Here is a 22,460-nt window from a genome sequence, read left to right on the forward strand (position 1 = left end):
TCCAGTCTCATTAGGGCATTGCAAATTAAAACAACAATGAGATACCACTGCACACTTACTAGAACAGTACAATCCCAAACACTGACAAGGACAAATGCTGGCCAGGATTTGGAGTAACAGCAACTCATTCATTTAGATAGAAATGAAAAAAGGTATGGCCATTTTTGGAGACAGTCTTGCAGATCCTTAAGAAGCTAAACATAGTATTACCATATGATCCAGCAATTACTCTTGTTGGCACTTTCTCCAAATGATTTGAAAACTTATGTCCACACAAACCTGCACACAAGCATTTCCAGTGACTTATTCATAATTGCCCAAACTCAGAAGCATTCAGGATATCCTTCGATAGGTGAATGAAAAAACAAACTGTGGTATATCCATGCAACAGAATAATACCCAGTGATAAAAACAAGTGAGCAAGCCCTCAAGCCATGCGGAAAGGAATTTTAAGTACATATTTCTAGGTGAAAGAAACCAATCTGTGAAGATGACACATTGTATGATTCCAAATATATGACATTCAGGGAAAAGGAAAACAGTAAAAATATCACTAGTGGCCAGGAGTTTGGCAGGAGGGAGGAAATGCTGAATAGGTAGAGCACAGAAATTTTAGAACAGTATTCTGTGCGATACTGTAATGGTGAATAAATGACATTACATATTTGTCAAAACACATACCAACTCTACAACATAGAAGGTGAACTCTAATATAAACTATGGACTTTAGTTTATAATGCTATATCAATACTGGTTCATCAGTTGTAATAAATGTACCACATCAATGCAAGACGTTAATAGGGAAAACTGTGTATGGAGGGGTTGAGAATCTTTGGGAACTGTCAGTGTTCACTGCTCAATTTTTTGGTAAACCTAAAAGGGCTCTAAAAAATAGTCTATTAATTAAAAAACAACTGGTCAAATGAATAATAGTTCCAAAAATTCTGTTGGTGTTACTTGGAAAGAAAATCACAGGAAAGACTTCTTAGGGACTATCACATGAAGAAAGCCTGCCCATAATTAAAGCCAATATCAGATAAATTGAGGTGAATAACAGGAAAAGAGTGAGAAAGAGAGACAGAATCTTGCATATTCTCTTCCCTCGGAAGGCAAGCTGTGCTTGAATCCAGGGCTACCTCTAAGACTTTCAATCTACGGCTACCTCTAAGCCAATAGAGCCCCTTTAGGTCAGAAAGAGTTGGGGTTTTTGCAACCAAAGGATCCTGAATAATATAGTTCGGTAGGTACAGATAAATATTGCGGTGCTAATTTTATTTTTTTAATAATTTATTTAATTTCTAAGTTGATGGTGATGGAGTGCTAGTTTTAAATTATCAGTTAGAAACACAGCTCATTTCTAGAGTGGAGAAGGGAACATTTCCAAATAATGTTGATAATAGACCCCCAGAAATTCAGTTAAAGACAAACAGATTTTATTTAAGTAGTGTTATTAGCACTGGGTATGGAAGAGTTCTAGATAGTCAATGGGATTCCTGCAGTGGCTGCTGTGGAACAAGTGAAGTCAACAGGTGGGTATTGACAATGAGCAGGAAAGGCTCCCAAAGTCAGCATTCACAGCTTCTCTATTTCATTTACTGGGCATCTCTGTATTTCTTTGAGCAAAGGAATGTTCAGTCAAGACCAAGTGTGAAAGACACTATATTTGGAACATGGGTAACTACCAACTTCAGGTGTTGCTCAGTTCTAGACCTCTAAGAGAACCATGGAGCAGGAACTGAAACACACAAATGATAACCTGGCAATTGAATTTAGTGGGCATTTATTATTACAACAGATCAATTGACTGCGTCAGGATAACCAGCAAACTTTCTCAGAAGAAACAATAAACCTCTGCAGGGGTAGAGAGAGATGAGCACCTTGGAAGATCCATTCTGATGTCTTCACGCAATAGAAAATGGGAGAAGACATCTACACGGAAGTGGGATGACAGCATGGACAGAGTGATGCTGATCTCAATGTGTACCTTATAGACCAGGGTTCTGTTTTTATAAAGAATCTCTCAAGATGGTCTTTCCAAAATTGCTGCTTCTGTGTAATACCTTGTATTCCATAATACTTCCTGGAATAAAGGAATGGATGAATGGTGCCCCCTGGAGTTGTTCAATCCAGTGACCCTGCTGCTGTCACACTAACATGAGTACTTCAGTCCCCATATTACCAGCTATTTCAGGTGGGCATTTATGTCTCAATGCCATAATGTTAAAATGATCTCCTGCCAAAGTCATGTTCCGAATCATCTTGGGTCCCCTCGGAATCCAAGATTATCTTCCAGTCTAGCTTTAAGTCCTTATTTCCCACCCCAGGTTTTCTCAAGGCAATTTCTAAAAAGTTCAATTTAATTTAGTTTTTATATTAAGTTTTATTCCTGATCACCAAAACCCTTGCTTTTGGACAAACATTTATGTTTCTATTGAAAGACCTGCATATAGCCATAGTAATGCAATAATGATGATGACAAACATTATAAAAATCATCATTTATTGTTGTACCTCACTGTACTTCTTATAGATTTTGAAATACATCATCCCATTCTAGGAGCTTCTAATTTCTAAATGAAACGTTGACTGACTTTTCTAAGGTGTCCAGAGGATTCCTCCTCCAAATAACTGTCTATTTATCAGGTACAATTGGCAATTCTGCCAACTGGGATTCCTGCTGCTAATGTGGTTTCCCATATTGCTGTGTAGGAAGTAATCGTGACATCAGCTTCTGAACCAGCCATGGAAATAGCAGATCTCACACACACCCACTCTCTGCAAATCATCATGGACAGTTTTCCTCTTTCATGTTTGTAAAACGGGGAGCAGATGATTTGTGTTAGTTGAGGGGGTGGAGATAAAAATTCTCCAGCTATTTCTTGCACATCACAGCCATGGAGAAGATTTCAAGAAAGATTTGAAGCAGAAATGAATAATTTTGGACTCAGCTCCTGCCTCTACCACTCTCTCAGGAAGGGTGCATAATAATGTTTTTTTTCTTTTCATCTCAGAATGCTGGCAAATGTGTCAGGGAATGAGGATTAATTCATTTCAGAAAAAAATCTTTTTAGTCATAAGAAACATGGAAAGCAATTTTTATGAGCATTCTGAATGATTTTTTTGATGTCAATAGTATTGAAGATTAAAAAAATTGCAAATTAAAGCTCTCCTTCCTTTCTAACTAGTGATGTTTAAAGGCCAATGTAGTTTTTAGAGCACCATCTGTACTTTGATAAATGACATCCTTCAAAGAATAGTTTCTGATAGAATGAACTATATAATAATTTTGTTACAGAATTTCTTTCTTACCAACACTTTTATGTGATCATGCACATGCTTCTTCACCATTATGTCTAAAAAATAACCCACATCATAGCTCATTTTTCATCTGTAAGATTTTTGGCTTTTGAGGTACTTATTTGAAAGCTAAATGAGGTCTTACTGAAGACTTCAAAGAAACAGTTCTGTCTGTTAATATCTACACACATAAACTTCATGACATCATATATAAGTTCAAACACATTTTTCCTTACAGACTCTAATATTTTTACTGTTACATGGAAACAATGTCATGTTATATTTATAGGAAAATGCCTAGACATGGTCAGAGGCTCCTGTTGTGATTAAATGAGACATAAGACTGTTACTTTATGCAAGGGGGATGTGGTCGGGACAATGTCAAACAAATCAGAACCAATCATGGGGCAGCAAGATGGGTATTTTCTAAGACTTTATTTTTTAGAGCAATTTTAGGTTCAGAGTAAAATTGAGATAAAGGTACAGAGATTTCCCATATATCCTCTGCCACTACACGTGCACACTCTCCCCTGCTATCAACACCCCCCTGCCCAGAATGGTGCCTTTGTTATAATTAATAAACCTACGTTGATAACATCATTATCACCAGAGTCCATAGTTTATATTAGGGATCATCCTTGGCGTTGTACATTCTATGAGTTTGGACAAATGTATAATGACATAAATTCACTGCTGTAGTATTATACAGAGTAGCTTCATTGCCCTAAAAATCCTCAGTGCTCCACCTATTTATCCCTTCCTCCCCAAAACCCTTGGCAACTACTGATCTTTTTGCCAAAGCCGTAATTTTGTTGGTTATTTCTTTTGGCCAGCTAAAGTGGGTTCACCATGTGAAGGGTAAAGCCAGCTAGCTTCCAGTGGACTTGACTCACCAGTTTTCAAATTACAAAATTCTAACTATATTTTTGCTTGAGAGATTTTTTTATTCAAATGTTATATATAAAGTGAGAGTATTTTGATATATTTAAATTGCTCTCTATTTTAAATTCGCGTGGTTCCATTTATAAAAATGTGGCTCCACTGGTGCCCAACACATGGAAGATTCTTTCACAGGATAAATCTGACCTTTTGCTGTAGCTGTCCCCATTCATGTTCTGTGACATTCATCTATTTGCCCACTTCATGAAAGAGAAGTAAAGACTGTTTTACTAGAACAAATTATCTATATTGTCCTTGCCCCTACTAAGTAATATTTAATTTATCCTTTTGGCATTGGGTCTACCATGTGAGATCCAAACAGAAGAGATTCCAAATTTTTATTCCTATGCTTCTAAACAGAGAACACAGAAGGACATTCTATCTATAAGAGCAACTCTTTATAGTTCCTATTTCACACTGCTGTATCAAAGAATGACTTTAGTTCTATGCATTCAGAATGCATCTTAAACAGGCATAAAGAATAATGTAATTATACATTTAAAAATAACTACAAGAGTATGACTGGATTGTTTGTGACACAAAGGATAAATGCTTGAGGTGATGGATACTCCATTGACCATGATGTGATTATTACACATTGTATGCCTTTATTGAAATATCCCATATACCCCATAAACATAAACACTATGTACCCAGAAAAAATAAAAATTAAAAATAAATAAAACAGGTGTAAAGAATGATTGAACACTAAGACATTTTGCTCTGGTGTGTTTTGTTCGTTTGTTTTTTTTTTTTTTTTTCCAGAGATAGGGCCTTGCTCTGATGCCTAGGCTGGGGTGCAGTGGTGCAAGCATAGCTCACTGAAGCCTTGAACCCTGGGCTCAGGCAATCTTTCTGCCTCAGCCTCCTGAGTCCTTTGAAATACTTTTGAGCTAGCAAGAAAGAACTTTGGAGTTTACATCTGGGACTAAATGCACGAGCCACTATGCCCAGCTAATGTTTTTAAGAGACACGGTTTCCAACTCCTGGCCTCAAGTAATCCTCCCACCTTGGCCTCCAGAGTCCTTTGGAGTATTTTTGAGCTAGTGACAAAGTACTTTAGAGATTACATAATCTAGTCCATTCTGCTTTATAATGGAAGATCCTTAGTCTCAAGAGAGTAAACTTAATTGTCCCCCCAAATTTCTAATCATATAAGCGACAGTCCAGTCTACCGAATCCTTAATTCCACATAGTCCACAACATACGTACAATTTTGCCTACTTGTTTATTAACTTATCATCCCCATATGATATCCAATAAGAGTTTCAGTAGACAAAGGACAGACTTGTTTCCAGTTCTTTTGGTCCAGATCTTCTGATCTGGAATAAGATCACCTGGGTTTGTAACCTAGCTCTGCCACTTACTAGCTGAACAGGTTACTTGACCTTATCATGTGTCTCTTTCTGTATTGTTAAAATGGAAAATTTAGTACCCAACCTCTTAAGGATGTATGTTGAAATGCATAGCAGAGAGAGTGTTTAATAAATTGTAGCCATGGTGATTAGTATTAGCATTATCCAGCCAATCTGTTTCTAAATAAATAGTCCACAGTAGAATTTTCATCAGATCTTTTCTGTCTTGTATGCAACATACTGGTCTTCATTTCTTCCCTTTACTTCTATGGAACAAAAAATGTAACCTGAAAAAAATTATAACATATGTCTAAATTGCATGGTCCTAAGCAATATATCTTCTAAGGGACGTGTATGGAAATCCAATTGCGTACTATACAAAAAAATTCATGCAAGAGAATTAAGTATCTAATATAATAAAAGGAACATACCTAAAAAGAAATGACCAGAATATTTCTCTCTTGACTTGATACTGATTTTTGTCAAATGGTTTATGAGTTCTCTAGGAAACTTCTTGCAAATTTTTGTATTGATGACTATGACATTCACTCTCCAGTGGAAATACTATATAAACACTACTACAAGAAATGACAAAGCCATTGTTTATTGTTCTAAAAAGTATCATTTTAGAACCCTCTAGGGAAGCTATTTTCTGTAGAAAGTGATGTTCATGAAAACTTTAAGTATTGATTCAGTCAATAAAATGCATCTATCTGCAAAAGTAATAGACTAAACATGAAATTGTTGTTAACCAATTGATATCTGCAAATGGAAATGAGAATAATTGTCAATCTGTATTCCCCATGTGGTACAAAATCTCTTTGGGTCACAACAAAGTAAATTGTGTTGGCATAATGTTACTTTTCCCTTACTTTGCACCATGTCTCAAATCATAGCATATTATTAATTATATGTAATATATATATATATATACACAATACAACACACATACCTGCCGAAAGAAGTAAAAGTGCTGGGAGCTTTCTGTTTGTCTGTGTTCATTCAACTCTGCATTCATATTCAAAAGCTTCCTAGGATTGTGTACCAAATTATTAGTATCAACTCTCTTAAAATTTGAAGAATGTTTTTACTAAACAATTGACTTATTTCCATTGCTCACAGGCATTCTAGAATAGAGCTTTAGAGCACAGGGTTCTGGGTTCTGGCTCTAGGTTCTACTGGAATTCAACTACTTTCTAGATCTAAGCCTCAGTTTTCTGAAATTTAAAGTGAGGGCAGAAATAACATATATGTGGCAAAACTGCTCAGCATAGATGCCTGGAATATAACTAAGCACACATAATATATGTGTGTACATGTGCATGTGTGTCTGTGTATATTGCATACATGCATGCCTTTTATTTCTGTTTTCAATTTTTTAGGTAATGCTGAAGTTGTATTTGTTCAGAAAAAGTCAATTTTTTGTAACATTAGCCCAAACCAGCTCTTTTTCCTGGTTTAGTTCTCCTTGGCCTTTCAGATTTTGAGTGTTTTTTTTTTTTCCACAGTAGGCATTTAATAAGTATGTATTGCAATGATTTTGACTCCTTTCTTATTTAGGGATATCTGAATCTTCCCTTCCTCTCCCTTGGAGACCATATTTATTTATTTTTACTTATTTTTACTTTTATGCCTGACGGTCCTGATTCTTCTGTTACTCATTTATATCTGGGAATCTGCCTCCTTTTCTAGCTCAGTGAAATTCTACTGCTGTAATGTAGTGTTTCCTGGCCTCTGCATTACTGATGTTTGATGCTGGATGCTCCCTGGTTGTTGGGGCTTTGTTGTGCATTGCAGGATGTTTAGCAGCATCCTTGGCCTCTACCCAGTAGATGCCAGTAGCATGCTCCACCCCCTTACAACATCTGGCATTGTCTCTAGACATTATTTAGTAAATATCCTCTGAAAAAATTGCCTCCCGTTGAGAACCACTACTGCAACGTACTGGTTGACACATAACACTTCAGAGTTAGAAAGCCACATGTTTAAGTCTTGATTCAGTCCTATCACCTGATTTTGAAAATAGTAGGCATTTAATAACTTGTTAAATAAAGGCTGAAAACTATGATAACCACTTAACCTTTCCAATCCTTACTTTCCTGATCTGTGATGTAGGAATAACAAAACACCTATTTTTAGAGAGATGCTTTAATGGCCTTAAGTGGGATTTGGTGAGACCTTGTAGTTCAGCTGCTGTGTTTCATTTGGGTATCTGAAGTGGATATGAAAATGGGATTAAACTTGTAAGAGTTTACCTAGGGGAAATGTCCATGTGAAGGACAATAGAAGGGACTTAGGGAAGTCTAGAAGAGGAGAGCCATCAGGAAGCAAGTCTGACTCCAAGGAAAGCGAGGAGGAAAGGAAGATTGGGTACAAGTGTCCTGAACTGCCATGCAATATAAAGAAGTTTCAGCAAGGCTGAAGGGGAGTCCTGGAACAATAATCAACCATTAATCAAGTCCTTCTTGATTAATCAATCAAGTCCTTCTTGCCTTGGAATCCCTGCCATGCTCTCACTTCCGCTGGGAGTTGTCCATGGGAGACCAGGCCCTAGTGCAAAGAGGGTAATAGATTGTAGAGCGAGGCAGCTGGGGAACTTCCTCAGTTATGCTCCTTGTGGTGGAGGTCTGCTGGGTGCTTGCTGGTGTCTGACAGCTACCTCACACAGTGCTTAAAATAGATGGGGACATTATTATGACAATTAATTATTATTATCATCTTTGTTATGATTACTAGTATTATTCATACGAAAACCTAACCCTATACCAGTGCCTCAACCCATAGCCATCTTCTGAAATTCTTTATTACATGTTATCTACACCACATTTTTGACATTCGTTAGACATCTCTATTTGGAAATCTATTAGGGATCCTGAAATTAACATGTCGAAAGCAACATAACCTCATTTCCCCCTACCCTGGCCCAATTTTTTCCTTCCCATTCATCACCAGCTCAGTAATGGGCATCATCATCCACTCAGTTGCTCAGATAAAAACTCCTGGAGTCATTTTTGACTCCTCTTTTTCACACACTGTGTCTGATCCCTAAGCATATCTTGTCACTTGGCCTTTAAAAAAAATATATCCTGAATCCAACTATATGTCTCTTTTTTTTTTTTCTTTTTTTGATGGAGTTTCGCTCTGTTGCCCAGTCTGGAGTGCAGTGGCGCGATCTCGGCTCACTGCAAGCTCTGCCTCCCTGGTTCACGCCATTCTCCTGCCTCAGCCTCCTGAGTAGTTGGGACTACAGGCACCCATGACCATGCCCGGCCAATTTTTTTGTATTTTTAGTAGAGACGGGGTTTCAACGTGTTAGCCAGGATGGTCTCGAACTCCTGACCTTGTGATCTGCCTGCCTCGGCCTCCCAAAGTGCTGGGATTACAGGCGTGAGCCACCACGCCCGGAGAATCCAACTATATGTCTCTTCTTCATGTTTTGTCCTTCATTCCAACTGGCAAGCACCATTTCTCTCTCTTCCTTCTCCAGAATAAAAATTTGCATGGAGGAATAATAAATGATTAAACAGCAGGGGCCTAAGGCCTAACATCATTGCCAAGGCCAGAGGTTGACAGACTTTTTCTTTAAAAGTTAGACAGGTAAACAGTTTAAGCTTTGCCAGCCAAGAAGCTACATGAAAAATATTATGTAGGTACTTCTATAACCACTAATAGGGGAACCATTAAAAAATGTTAAAAATCATTCTAAGCTCTCAGGCAATGAGCTAGATTTGGGTCATGGGCCACAGTTTGCCAAACACTGACCTAAACCATCATCTCTCAACAAACAGGTTACCGTTCTTACTTCTTATGCTCCAACAATATTCTTTGCAGGATAGCCAGAATAATGATTCTTTTATAATAAGATTTCATCTCATTCTGTTTCCCTAAACCTTCCTATAGACTCTAGAAATAATTGTTATAAGATTCAAAATTCTTCCCTTGGCCCATAAGGCCCTATATGATTTGTCTCCCACTTCGCTTCATCTCTCTGACATCATTTCCAACCATGTCACGTCTTGATTTGTGTCTGCCCTGCAGCCACACGGGTTCTTGGGGTACTTTGAATGCCAGTCACATGTTCTGCTTCAGGGCCTTTGCACTGGTGTCTTCCTCTGCTCTTCCCTGATGGCGCCACCTGGCTGCTCTCTCACGTCACATACCCCTCTGCAACATCTCACCTACTTGGAGAATCCTCCCATGAATGCCCTAACTCATATATCACTTCTCTGTCACCCTCTCTCCTCTTACTCTTCATCATGTTCTTCCATTATACTTATCATTGCTAGATAACTTGCTCATTTGTTGGCAGTTTTTCTCTTCCACTAGAATGTTAGCTGCAAAATATGCTGGGCTTTGATGGGGTTCACAGGATGTCTCCATGCCAAGAAGAGTTCCTGATACTGAGTATAAAAACTCTGATTTTTAAAAATAAACAAGTAGGGTTTAATGTCATTTTGAATGATTTATTGCATTGTCTAGATTAATCCCAAGCACCTTAAGTTTTGAATCCTATCTTTCATTTTCTTCTATTCTGTTACTCTTCTGTCTTACACATGATCTGTGCTAAATGTTTACAACCATTAAATACATGTGACATATGGATTTACTTTCGTTAAAACAGACATTTTCTTTTTTTGTCAATAGAAAAAAGTCTTTTTTCTTTTCTTCTGATAATAAAACTAGTGCACACTGACAAGTAGAGAAAAAGTATAGCAATAAGGTACATAAAAATTGAAAATTCTCTAAAATCTCACTTCTAAGAGATAATCAGTGAATGAATTGATTTTTTTTTTTTTGAGGCGGAGTCTTGCTCTGTCATCCAGGTGAGAGTGTAGTGGCATTATCTCAGCTCACTGCAACCTCTGCCTCCCAGGGTTCAAGTGATTCTCCTGTCTCAGCCTCCTGAGTAGCTAGGACAACAGGGGTGTGCCACTACACCTGGCTAATTTTTATATTTTTAGTAAAGACGGGGTTTCCCCATGATGGCCAGGCTGGTCTCAAATTCCTGACCTCAGGTGATCCACCTGCCTCTGCCTCCCAAAGCGCTAGGATTACAGGTTTGAGCCACCGCACCTGGCGGATATATTTCTTTAGTGCTGTTTCTATGCATGTATTCCTTTCTTTTCTTTTAATAAAAATAACATGCTCCATAATTCTTTAATGGCTTATGGACTCTTTAAATTCAGTTAACACTAGGTTTTTAATATCTTTTCATGCCAGGAACTTATAATTTGAGACTTGGCTTTTGAAAAATATGTGAGAAAATATAGAAAATCCATTAATTAGGATACTTTGGGATTAAATTATTGTAGAAGTGACAAGTATAGGATTTTTAGTGAGCAAGAGATGGCATTTGGGAGCCTAAATGCATAGGCATTGAATTATAGATGGAGTTGGGAGAAAAATGTCATCTGTAGGTAAACAGGCTACCTAAAAGATACAGATTAACAATGTGAATTCTACAAGAATAAGAATGAGATCAAGCAGTATAATAAAGGAAGAAGTAGCAAAATTACAACAGAGCAGTGAAATGGATATGCTTTCTGGCAATAATTGTGAAAGGTCTGGTAATGAGAAAGTAGGAACAGCTAGTGGTTGCCACATAAAGAGAAAATAAACGAGATTAAATAGCTCAAGTTATAGCATGATGACTTCTTTAACAATCTGGAAAAGGTTTTGAGGAACATTTAACCATAGACAGATATTTTATGTGCAAAATTAAGGTTAGAAAACTTATTTTCTTTTTAATGTGAAGATATACATTTCAAATGCAATGTTACTGCTTTTTATAACCTAAATTATTATTACTAGTATTATCTTTTTCCAGAACTCTTGAGTTTAGTTAGAGCTGCCAAACATTTTCACATGATAGAAGTGATGCATTAAAAAGTAAAGTAACAGAAAAAGAGTTTTGCTATTTTTTATAAAGGGGCTGTTCAAATGGAATAGTTTCTTGCTTATATGGGATTATAAGAGTTTACAGTGACCAGTCTTCATGGTGTGCTTTTTCTTTAAACTTCCAATTGCTTTGTGCTCAGGTATTGAGTTTCTACTTTGATTTCCTCCCTGTATAGCTGAGATGCTGAGAGATTCTAGTGTAATCTTTTGAGCCAAATGCTATTGTTGCTAAGGCGGGATTTATGATATACATATAACTCCTATTTGGGATGTGGCTGTTTATTTTATTTATTTTCCCCTGGCTGGTGGAGGGAGCCCTCTGGGGACATTCCGAATCTGTTTAAATGAAGGTATGCTTAGCATGTGTGGAATCACACATCATCCTTTTCAGCCAGACTTATCAAATATGACTTTATACTTTATTACATGAACGGTCTCATTTTTGGAATCAAGATACATATTTTCTTACTTTTTACACTTTCCAAATGGTCTCTCATCACTTTTCTTCCCAATATTTACATAGATATGGTCAAAAAGGCAGGATCTGTACAAGTTCATCCACCTCCTAAAAAAGCTTAGTGGTCCTGATAATCAGCAATGATAGGAATAGATGCCTTCCCAATGTCCTTGAAAAAAAGTCGCTTAGAGACCATAGATTTCATTTCATATTTTCACTTAGACTCTCATTAGTATGTCCCTTTATCCATCAACTTCCTTGATATGCCATGACAACAGAAAAATTTACAGCAACTCTTTAGTTGAATCACAATGTATTCAAATTCAAGGAAGGCATTTCATCTACAGCTCATGACAAAATGCCTGGGAAACATAACTGTCTCTACCTGACCCTCAAATTTTGCAAATCCGTTACCTTACTAATGGCATTTTATATCTGTAAATCTTTTTAACCTTTTCAAAGCACTTTCAGATTTATTGATTTTTTGTTCAACTCAATGAGATCATATGATGTGCTAAGCACAGAGTTGGGGGCAGAAGAAATAGTAAAGTATGGTCCAGCCTAACAGGCATCTAACCAGCTAAAGCTCGGGCAGAATTGATGAACTGTGGTACTGACCATGATTCTCCAAGTGTGCCCCCAGATCAGCAGCACCACATTTTAAGAAATATGTTTCATGAACATAAAGATGGTAACAATAGACACCGGGGACTACTACAGGGGGTAGAGGGGGAGCAGGGCAAGGGCTGAAAAACTACCTATTGGGTGCTATGCTCACTACCTGGGTGATGGGATCATTTGTATCCCAAACCACAGCATCTTGCCATATATCCATGTAACAAACCTGTACGTATACTCCCTGAATATAAAATAAAATTTTAAATTATAAGTGCTGGGAGTTCTGGCCAGGGCAATCAGGCAGGAGAAGGAAATAAAGGGTACTCAATTAGGAAAAGAGGAAGTCAAATTGTCCCTATTTGCAGATGATATGATTGTATATCTAGAAAACCCCATCGTCTCAGCCCAAAATCTCCTTAAGCTGATTAGCAACTTCAGCAAAGTCTCAGGATACAAAATCAATGTACAAAAATCACAAGCATTCTTGTACACCAATCACAAACAGAGAGCCAAATCATGAGTGAACTCCCATTCACAATTGCTTCAAAGAAAATAAAATACCTAGGAATCCAACTTACAAGGGATGTGAAGGACCTCTTCAAGGAGAACTACAAACCACTGCTCAATGAAATAAAAGAGGATACAAACAAATGGAAGAACATTCCATGCTCATGGGTAGGAAGAATCAATATCGTGAAAATGGCCATACTGCTCAAGGTAATTTATAGATTCAATGCCATCCCCATCAAGCTACCAATGACCTTCTTCACAGAATTGGAGAAAACTACTTTAAAGTTCATATGGAACCAAAAAAGAGCCCGCATTGCCAAGTCAATCCTAAGGCAGAAGAACAAAGCTGGAGGCATCATGCTACCTGACTTCAAACTATACTACAAGGCTACGGTAACCAAAACAGCATTGTACTGGTACCACAACAGAGACATAGATCAATGGAACAGAACAGAGCCCTCAGAAATAATGCCACATATCTACAACTATCTGATCTTTGACAAACCTGACAAAAACAAGCAATGGGAAAAGGATTCCCTATTTAATAAATGGTGCTAGGAAAACTGGCTAGCCATATGTAGAAAGCTGAAACTGGATCCCTTCCTTACACCTTATACAAAAATTAATTCAAGATGGATTAAACACTTACATGTTAGACCTAAAACCATAAAAACCCTAGAAGAAAACCTAGGCAATACCATTCAGGACATAGGCATGGGCAAGGACTTCATGTCTAAAACACCAAAAGCAATGGCAACAAAAGCCAAAATTGACAAATGGGATCTAATTAAACTAAAGAGCTTCTGCACAGCAAAAGAAACTACCATCAGAGTGAACAGACAACCTACAAAATGGGAGAAAATTTTTGCAACCTACTCATCTGACAAAGGGCTAATATCCAGAATCTACAATGAACTCAAACAAATTTACAAGAAAAAAACAAACAACCCCATCAAAAAGTGGGCAAAGGACATGAACAGACATTTCTCAAAAGAAGACATTTATGCAGCCAAACAACACATGAAGAAATGCTCATCATCACTGGCCATCAGAGAAATGCAAACCAAAACCACAGTGAGATACCATCTCACACCAGTTAGAATGGCCATCATTAAAAAGTCAGGAAACAACAGGTGCTGGAGAGGATGTGGAGAAATAGGAACACTTTTACACTGTTGGTGGGACTGTAAACTAGTTCAACCATTGTGGAAGTCAGTGTGGCGATTCCTCAGGGATCTAGAACTAGAAATACCATTTGACCCAGCCATCCCATTACTGGGTATATACCCAAAGGACTATAAATCATGCTGCTATAAAGACACATGCACACGTATGTTTATTGCGGCACTATTCACAATAGCAAAGACTTGGAACCAACCCAAATGTCCAACAACGATAGACTGGATTAAGAAAATGTGGTACATATACACCATGGAATACTATGCAGCCATAAAAAATGATGAGTTCATGTCCTTTGTAGGGACATGGATGAAACTGGAAACCATCATTCTCAGTAAACTATCGCAAGGACAAAAAACCAAACACTGCATGTTCTTATTCATAGGTGGGAACTGAACAATGAGAACACATGGACACAGGAAGGGGAACATCACACTCTCAGGACTGTTGTGGGGTGGGGGGAGCGGGGAGGGACGGCATTAGGAGATATACCTAATGCTAAATAACGAGTTAATGGGTGCAGCATACCAACATGGCACATGGATACATATGTACCAAACCTGCACATTGTGCACATGTACCCTAAAACTTAAAGTATAATAATAAAAAAAAATAAAGGTGCTTGAATCATGAAAAAAAATAAAAAAATAAAAACGTAAACTTATAAAAATTATACAAAAAACACAGAAGCATACAAAATAATTTTGGAAAGTTGCATGGGCATCTCACATGCCTGGATGAGAATATTCAGCATTGGTAATATTAAATCAAGCTAAATTTCTGTATATATGCAAGTTGTTTCCAATCAGAAAAAAAATGTTGATGAAGATAGATGAGAAGAAACTTGCACTTGCAGATATTCCATCTTGATTACGTACTAATCAAGAGAACGGTCAAGAACTGGTGGGGGAAATAGAAAAGTCACCGATGGGCCGGGCACGGTGGCTCACGCCTGTAATCCCAGCACTTTGGGAGGCTGAGGCGGGTCTGTCACGAGGCCAGGAAATCGAGACCATCCTGACTAACATGGTGAAACCCCGTCTCTACTAAAAATACAAAAAATTAGCCGGGCATGGTGGCAGGCTCCTGTGGTCTCAGCTACTCGGGAGGCTGAGGCAGGAGAATGGCGTGAACCCGGGAGGAGGAGCTTGCAGTGAGCCGATATCGCGCCACTGCACTCCAGCCTGGGAAAGAGAGCGAGACTCCGACTCAAAAACATAAAAATAAAAAAAAGTCACTGATGAATCTACATAGATAGCAGTGCTGCACTATATCTTTTATATAATGATATTGATATATCTAAATAGATAAGTGAATACATGTAGTAGTTATACCAAATATTTGTTACTTATATGATGCAAACATTTGTTATATTCAATGATGATAGCATTTTACTTTGTGAGATTATGACATTTATTAAACAAAGTTTGTGAAGCTAGGAAAAAAAAACAAACAAAGAAAGAAAAAAGAAAAAAAAATGTATTAGAAAGGCACTCTTACACCCCCACCCAGAGTAGCGGAATCAGAGACTTGGGGAAAAGTGGCTTGGGGGCCAGCTATCTATGTGTTAATAAGCTCCCAGATCCCTCTAAAGCTCATAAAAGTTTGAAACACTGGGTTATATATTAATACTAATAATATTTTTCAAAGTGAACACTGGAACAATTTGCTCAGGTATGGGGCTCCCCTTAAAAACTGGGTCATGTAGTTACAATGGCTAAAAAACCAAAAGCTTTCAAGTGAGGTGATTTTGCCCTGGAGGGGACTTTTGGCAATGTCTGGAAACATTTTTGATCGTCATGACTGGGGGAGTAAATCATGCATTCAAAAAGCAGAGGCCAGAGATGCTGCCAAACATCCTACAATGTACAAGACAGCTCCCAAACACGAAAGAATTATCTGGACCAAAATGTCAAGAATACCAAATTTAAGAAACCCTGAAATAGAAGTAAAAGAGGTTGTGAGAGCAGAAAAGAAGAAATGATTCATTTCTAAGGGAGTAAGGCAAAAACCTAAAAAGAAATCACAAGGAGGTGGTGATTTGGCTGAACATTAAAGGACTAGAAGATTTCTGACCAGGTTAGAGAAGGTGGTAGAAGGTGGGTGTAGGGAGAGTGGAAGAATGGGGAGTTGAGATTGGAATTCTAGGTTGAGAAAACCACCCGCTGGAAATAAAGCAAGGGAAGTAATAACAGATGTGATTCCAACTCTGTTAGCCAATCACACCACCCCACTCCACCTCCTTCAAATATATCACTGGACCACTTTTTCCCCTCCTTCCATGGGGACAATGTCTTTCGTGAATTTCTTTGGATTTCTCTATGTCAGTTTTTTCTTGCTTAATTAAAGATTCAGCCTATGCATCCATTTCTACACCATCATTGCCTTATAGTTCTGAGTCACTTTGCTATGTCTCAAAATACTTGCATATTTTATCTCATTTGAGGGCAAATAGTATGAGACAATCATTTAGGAGTGTGAGACCTGGATTCAAAATCAGATTTAGCCTGGATATGAATCATGGCCCTATTGAACTCAAGAATATGGTTTGTGGTGAGGATCAAATAAACTGATACTTATAAAGGAACTAACACAGTGCCTGGAACATAGGAAAAGCTTCATACATGTGAACTGCTATTAATAAAATACTCATATTATATTTTGCACCAGTGCTATGAGGCAAATAACAAATGTTCCTATTATTGACCCATGAAGGCACTGAAGCTCTGAGAGTATCAACAGCTGATCCTGGATGACCAAGCACATTTTTGTGAGACTAGAACCTGTGTCTCTTGCTGGTTTGAAGGAATGGAATTTGTACAATCAAGCTAGGATGTATATATGTCACTACTTGGTAATGACAAAATGATAGCAGGGAATGGGGAAGTTTTATCCTGGGGGACGTTGCTTAGATATGGTCATTTCATTAACACTGCTTGAGCTTTTGCTTGTGTCCAGAGGTGGGGAGGTATAGTAGATACAGAGGCATCCTCAAGGAATTTATAGTCTAATTCAACACAATATGTCAGATTTAGACACAGGATAGATACTATGGGAACCCAGGAAATGATCATCAAACCTGCCTGAACATGTTGGTCTGGTCAGAATAGGTGTTCCAACTTAAGTTCCTGAACTTAAGAAAGAGCTAACTGCATGAAGAAGCGGTGTGTGGGCTGGGATCCCATTCAGACCTACTCATCTTCAGTCCTTCTCTGTGTACTTCTCAAAGATGTACAGATGCAAGATGTGGGCCTAAAACGCCCACAGTTTGGAAATGCTCCTTCAAGTCCATACTTGTCACAAATTTCATAAATTAAAAGGCAAGACTGGAAACTGCTCCTTCTCGGGGGTTATGATGGGCAGCAAGATGGCGTCTGCCAGTAGGGTCGTTCAGGTAGTCAAACCACACACTCCATTAATAAGGTTTCCTGACAGAAGAGACAATCCTAAACCCAATGTATCAGAAGCTTTGAGATCAGCAGGGCTACCAACTCACTCTTCTGTAATTTCACAGCATTCTAAGGGATACATCACCAGATGTGCTGATGTATCAGGGTCCACCAGACACTGCAGAAATAATAAAAACATTACCTCAGAAATACAGAAGGAAACTTGTGTCTCAAGAAGAAATTGAATTTATCCAATGCGGAGGTCCTGAATAACCATGGTGGCTGCCGTTTGTCATCAGACAATAGAATTGTCTCTACATTAAAGGACTCCCAAAATGGCAGATGAGAAACTATATATTAAACACCTTTAATAAATATTATGAAAATAATGAAATATAGAAAATTTAGGTGGACACTTGTATTTCCTAATTTATGTATCTTGGTCAGCTTCTCCACAAGCTTACCTAATTGTTTATACATTTTATACTTATTAAAGTATACATTTCTAAATTTTAGCCTATTAATTTACTCTTGATTATCAAACATTACCAGTGTTGAACTATTAAAAGCACACAATGTATAGTAAACTATCATAGGATTCCCATAATTTCACCTTTCTTTCTGTTTAGACATGGAAAAATTTATCAGTCAGAATTGCTGTCTTAGGGATATGATTTTCCTGAAATTGGGTGAGGATCAGTGAAATAATAACTCTATTACTTGTTCTTAATTCTCCGTTCTCTAATGTTTTCTCATTCACAAGTTTACCGGAGTATAACTGGCTTAGTAAGTATATCCTACTCTGAATGATAAAAATATAGTCAAGCTAAAATAGGTGACTATACTATTAAGATAGAGGAGATCATACAAGAGATTCCAAAGAAAGTCAAAGAGTATACAATGGAAAATAATTAAGAGACCAAAATGAATATAGCATAAGAATAAAGATTTCACTAGAAACTGCAATTTATTATGTTTCGGAGGTTGTAAGGAAGTCTTGTTCTTTGGTTGATTTTACTGTTTTGTGATCTTGTATGCAAATCCTGATAACCATTAACTTTCTCAAACTTAATGTCTGAAAGCCTTATAAAATCAACATAAATATTTACTTATAAAAAAAAAAAGGCAAGACTGGTGACCCTAGTGTATAAATTCATTTAAATGTCTGTGTCTAAGTCAGTACAAGCAGCTTCCAACATATATTCTGATTTTGCATTCATTTGTGTAAAGGTTTGTAAAGTGAAAAAGAATAAATTTTCACCTTAGTAAATAAGTATTCGTAGTGAATATATTCTGCTCACAACTAAATAACATATACGATCTGAGGTTTACAATCACATTAAATATTTGTTTTACATATAAGAGTAACAAAATGTCCACAGGACAAGGAAAGAGGGAAACTGGATTCTAGTCTGATGCCTCTAAAGAACTGGGTGAACTTGAACCAGTCACTTCCTTTTCTGGGTCCCATTATTCCCTTTTATAAAAGAAGGAATAACTTCCTAATATTCTCACATATGTTTTATTATACAAGACAGTTCCAATTATATAGAATTAGACATAACATTTAAAGATCCCAGAAACATACAAAGAGTTAATTCTTGTTCTCTCTCTCTCTCTCTCTTCCCCCATTCCTTTTTTTTCAAGTCAAATCCTCATCCAAGCACATACTTTTTTTATAACATATTAAAAAAAATTGGGTATCTGAATATTATGACTACTTAGAATTTCTCTATATTAATTTTATAACGTGTCTATTGTAAACTACTTATTTCTCAATCTAACCTTTTCTTTTTCAAAACAGAGACTCACCGGAGGTATTATAATAGAATAGCAAATGGAGGTTATCTTATTGTAACGCATATGCACATGCACACATCGACACTCATTCACATGCACACACACCACAGCTGGCTGCTAAACATGGACAAAAGGCAATAGGCACATTTTTCATGTGCGTAATTGTCACCATAATAGCGATTGTATTTAAAAGACAATGTAAAATGTCATGTCTGAGTGGTGACTCAGCTCCTGTCTATCTAGATTTATTTTTATAGAAAGAGCAAATGGAAATCAAGATGAAATGTTTGAGCAAAACTTATTGCTCTCTAGAAATCACTCAAACAATGGTTTAATCTTATCGTCTATTTCAGCTACTCTAAAATTATTTTATGTCTCCATTCTCAACTTGTCTAGTAGACTGAATGCTGAAGCAAAGAGTCTCCAGAAAGGAGGGATAACTAATTTCTGACTTCTAAATATTGAACGCTGACAAATTTTCAAACTATATCCCACATCTTCTTATATTTTCACCTTTATATCTTCCCAGAAGTATGGCCTTTGAAGAGAATGACAGTCAGAAAAGGGATTAAGTGGCACCTTTCCTTCAGACGACTGATGCTCCTGTGAGTAAGAGACTATACAGTGCAATATAAATCGGCTGTTGGTTTGAGTTATGGGAAGGAGTTGGTCTTGTTTGTATATCTTAGATATCAATAAGGTGGTCAAAAGGAGGCAATCAAAGTCAGCATTAGAGTAATGATATACTTGCACAGGCTCGTCTCCAGCCTCATGCTATGTGCTTGCCTTTTCACAAAAACAAATAGGAAAACAAACCACAAATAAAAGCTCTGAAGTTAAAGTCTCCCACATTTCTTCCCTTCTCAGCCATCAATCCTTTCCCCAGCCCTCAGGGTAGGAGCCCTGGGAAGACATCCAGGGACCTAACAACGGAACCACGAGGAGTTTTACATTTAAGGCAGACAACTATAAAATCACTGAAAATCTTGAAACAGAACCATTCAAGAGAGGGCCAGACTCAAGCACAGAGAAATCCTCATTTTAGTTTTCACAGAAACTTGCACTGAGGTAAGAAAGAATGAAAGATACAGAGAGAGAAAAGGCATGCATATTTCTTTGATACCCTACACTTACTCCCCGAGGCTAGATAACAAGGGTAGAAACTGTGGCTGAGAACTATGACCCATTAAACTGTATAGCAATAAAAACTGGAAAACCGCCCAGAACAATGTGTCCCAATCTTTGGGTTTACCAGTAACACTTTCTTTATTTTGCCTTTTTAATGTATTATCTACATAATCACTTTTTTTTAAATTGAGCTTATCTTTCTTGCTGAATTGATCTAAATAAACATATTTAAAGAAAGACACTATATCATTACTATAAAAGCAAAACCAATATAGCTGGCATAAATTAAAGATAACTTCCAAAGTGATGTCAATGAAAGGAAAATGGTACTAGGAGAGTCTACCTCACACAAAAGGCTGGAAACTGCAGGTTTGTTATTAAAAAAGAGGTCAGCATGGATTACAGAAGTGCTGAAGACCTGAATGGTAGGACCAGACCGACACTATCTCCTCCCAGCAATGACGTGCTGGTCCACATTCAACAGCTATGTGAGACAAAGAGGCTGACTTGTAGAAATTTCTGATTTCTGTCTGTAGACCTTTCCACCACGGATAATTTCAGGCTACTGAGGTAGCATCACTGGATATGGATGGGAGGAGATGCAAACAGCCTCCTCTCGTAAGCATCTAAGAGGCAACCCAGCACACAACTGCTTTTTTTTTTTTTTGACTTTTATTTTAAGTTCAGGGGTACACGTGCAAGTTTGTTACACAGGCAAACTTGTGTCATAGGGTTTCTTGTGCAGATTATTTCATGACCCAGGTATTAAGCCTAGTACCATTAGTTATTTTTCCTGATCCTCTCCCTCCTCTTTTAAGTAACTAGAAGTACTGAAAGAATTGAAACAAGAAAACTTTTCTTATTATGTGTTCTGGGTAATTAATTCCACCTTAGTGTTATATTCAAAACCATATTCATTTATCAGCAGTGCCACATGTCCCCCTTTTGGAAAACATAAGTCTTAGGTAACCTCCTAGGCCATCTTTTTTTTTTTTTTTCTTTTTTTTTTTTTTACATGGAGGCACTTTAGTAGATGAAATCATGTTATGAGGATGGTAATATTTTTCTATTTCGAAGCATGATTTCTCTGGTACAGTTGTATGTACACGATGCCTGCCCCACCTTCTATGAAATACTAAATTGGATCTATCTGCAGAGAGTACATAAAGAATAACACAGGAACAGTGTAAGAATAAACATCCATTTCATCTTTGTGAAATATAAAGTGAACACAAACTAGAAGAGAAAATGATGCTAATATCTTTAATCTAAACTCTTTTTCTATGGGAAGGAAAAAGGAGGTTGTTCTCTGAATCGTTTAGAAATTTTTAAAATGGCGGCATAAAACGAAGTTTTCAGAAGAATAATGTGTATCAAAATCCCTGCATATATTTTGCATCCTATTTAGATTTCCTTGTACCCTTTCGGCTACTCTTCCTGTTGTTTACAGACAGAAAGTAAATTTTAAGAGCGTTTTGTTTATTTTTTGATGAATCCTGATGGCATTTTTAGGCAGCAGAAATACAGGCACCAAAGGACACAGCTGAGAATAATGAAGCTCTTACATTAAATCAAAAGGCTCATGATTTCATCTCAACAATGCAGATTCAGCAACTGAAACCTTGAAAGCATCTATATGGAATACAAATGCGTAAAAGCGGAGATGGAAAATGTCCTGAATCTCTTCAGAATGCCACAGCAAATCAATAAAAAAAAATTACGGGACTTTTAAGAATGTGTGTTCTTTTAATGGATACAGGTTCAGTGGCATCCAGAAATGAGATGTGAACATTCAGAATATAGTGGTGTGAAACTTTGTCCTGTCACTTCTATTCTATGAATTTATGTAGAGATTAAATTATTATAGCCTGCTTCAACTCCCAACCAGTTC

The 22,460-nt window shown here is 37.3% G+C and overlaps 1 long non-coding RNA gene and 1 pseudogene across 2 annotated transcripts in view; both read left to right on the forward strand.

Moving 5' to 3' along the window:
• The window catches only part of LOC101178192, a 177,557-nt gene that overhangs the window by 15,619 nt on the left and 139,478 nt on the right, over positions 1-22,460 (forward strand). The window lies entirely within an intron of this gene.
• On the forward strand, positions 17,605-17,914 carry LOC100589382 (annotated as a pseudogene).

The sequence above is a fragment of the Nomascus leucogenys genome, chromosome 21 (genome assembly GCF_006542625.1).
Source record: "Nomascus leucogenys isolate Asia chromosome 21, Asia_NLE_v1, whole genome shotgun sequence".
Taxonomy (NCBI): Eukaryota; Metazoa; Chordata; class Mammalia; order Primates; family Hylobatidae; genus Nomascus; species Nomascus leucogenys.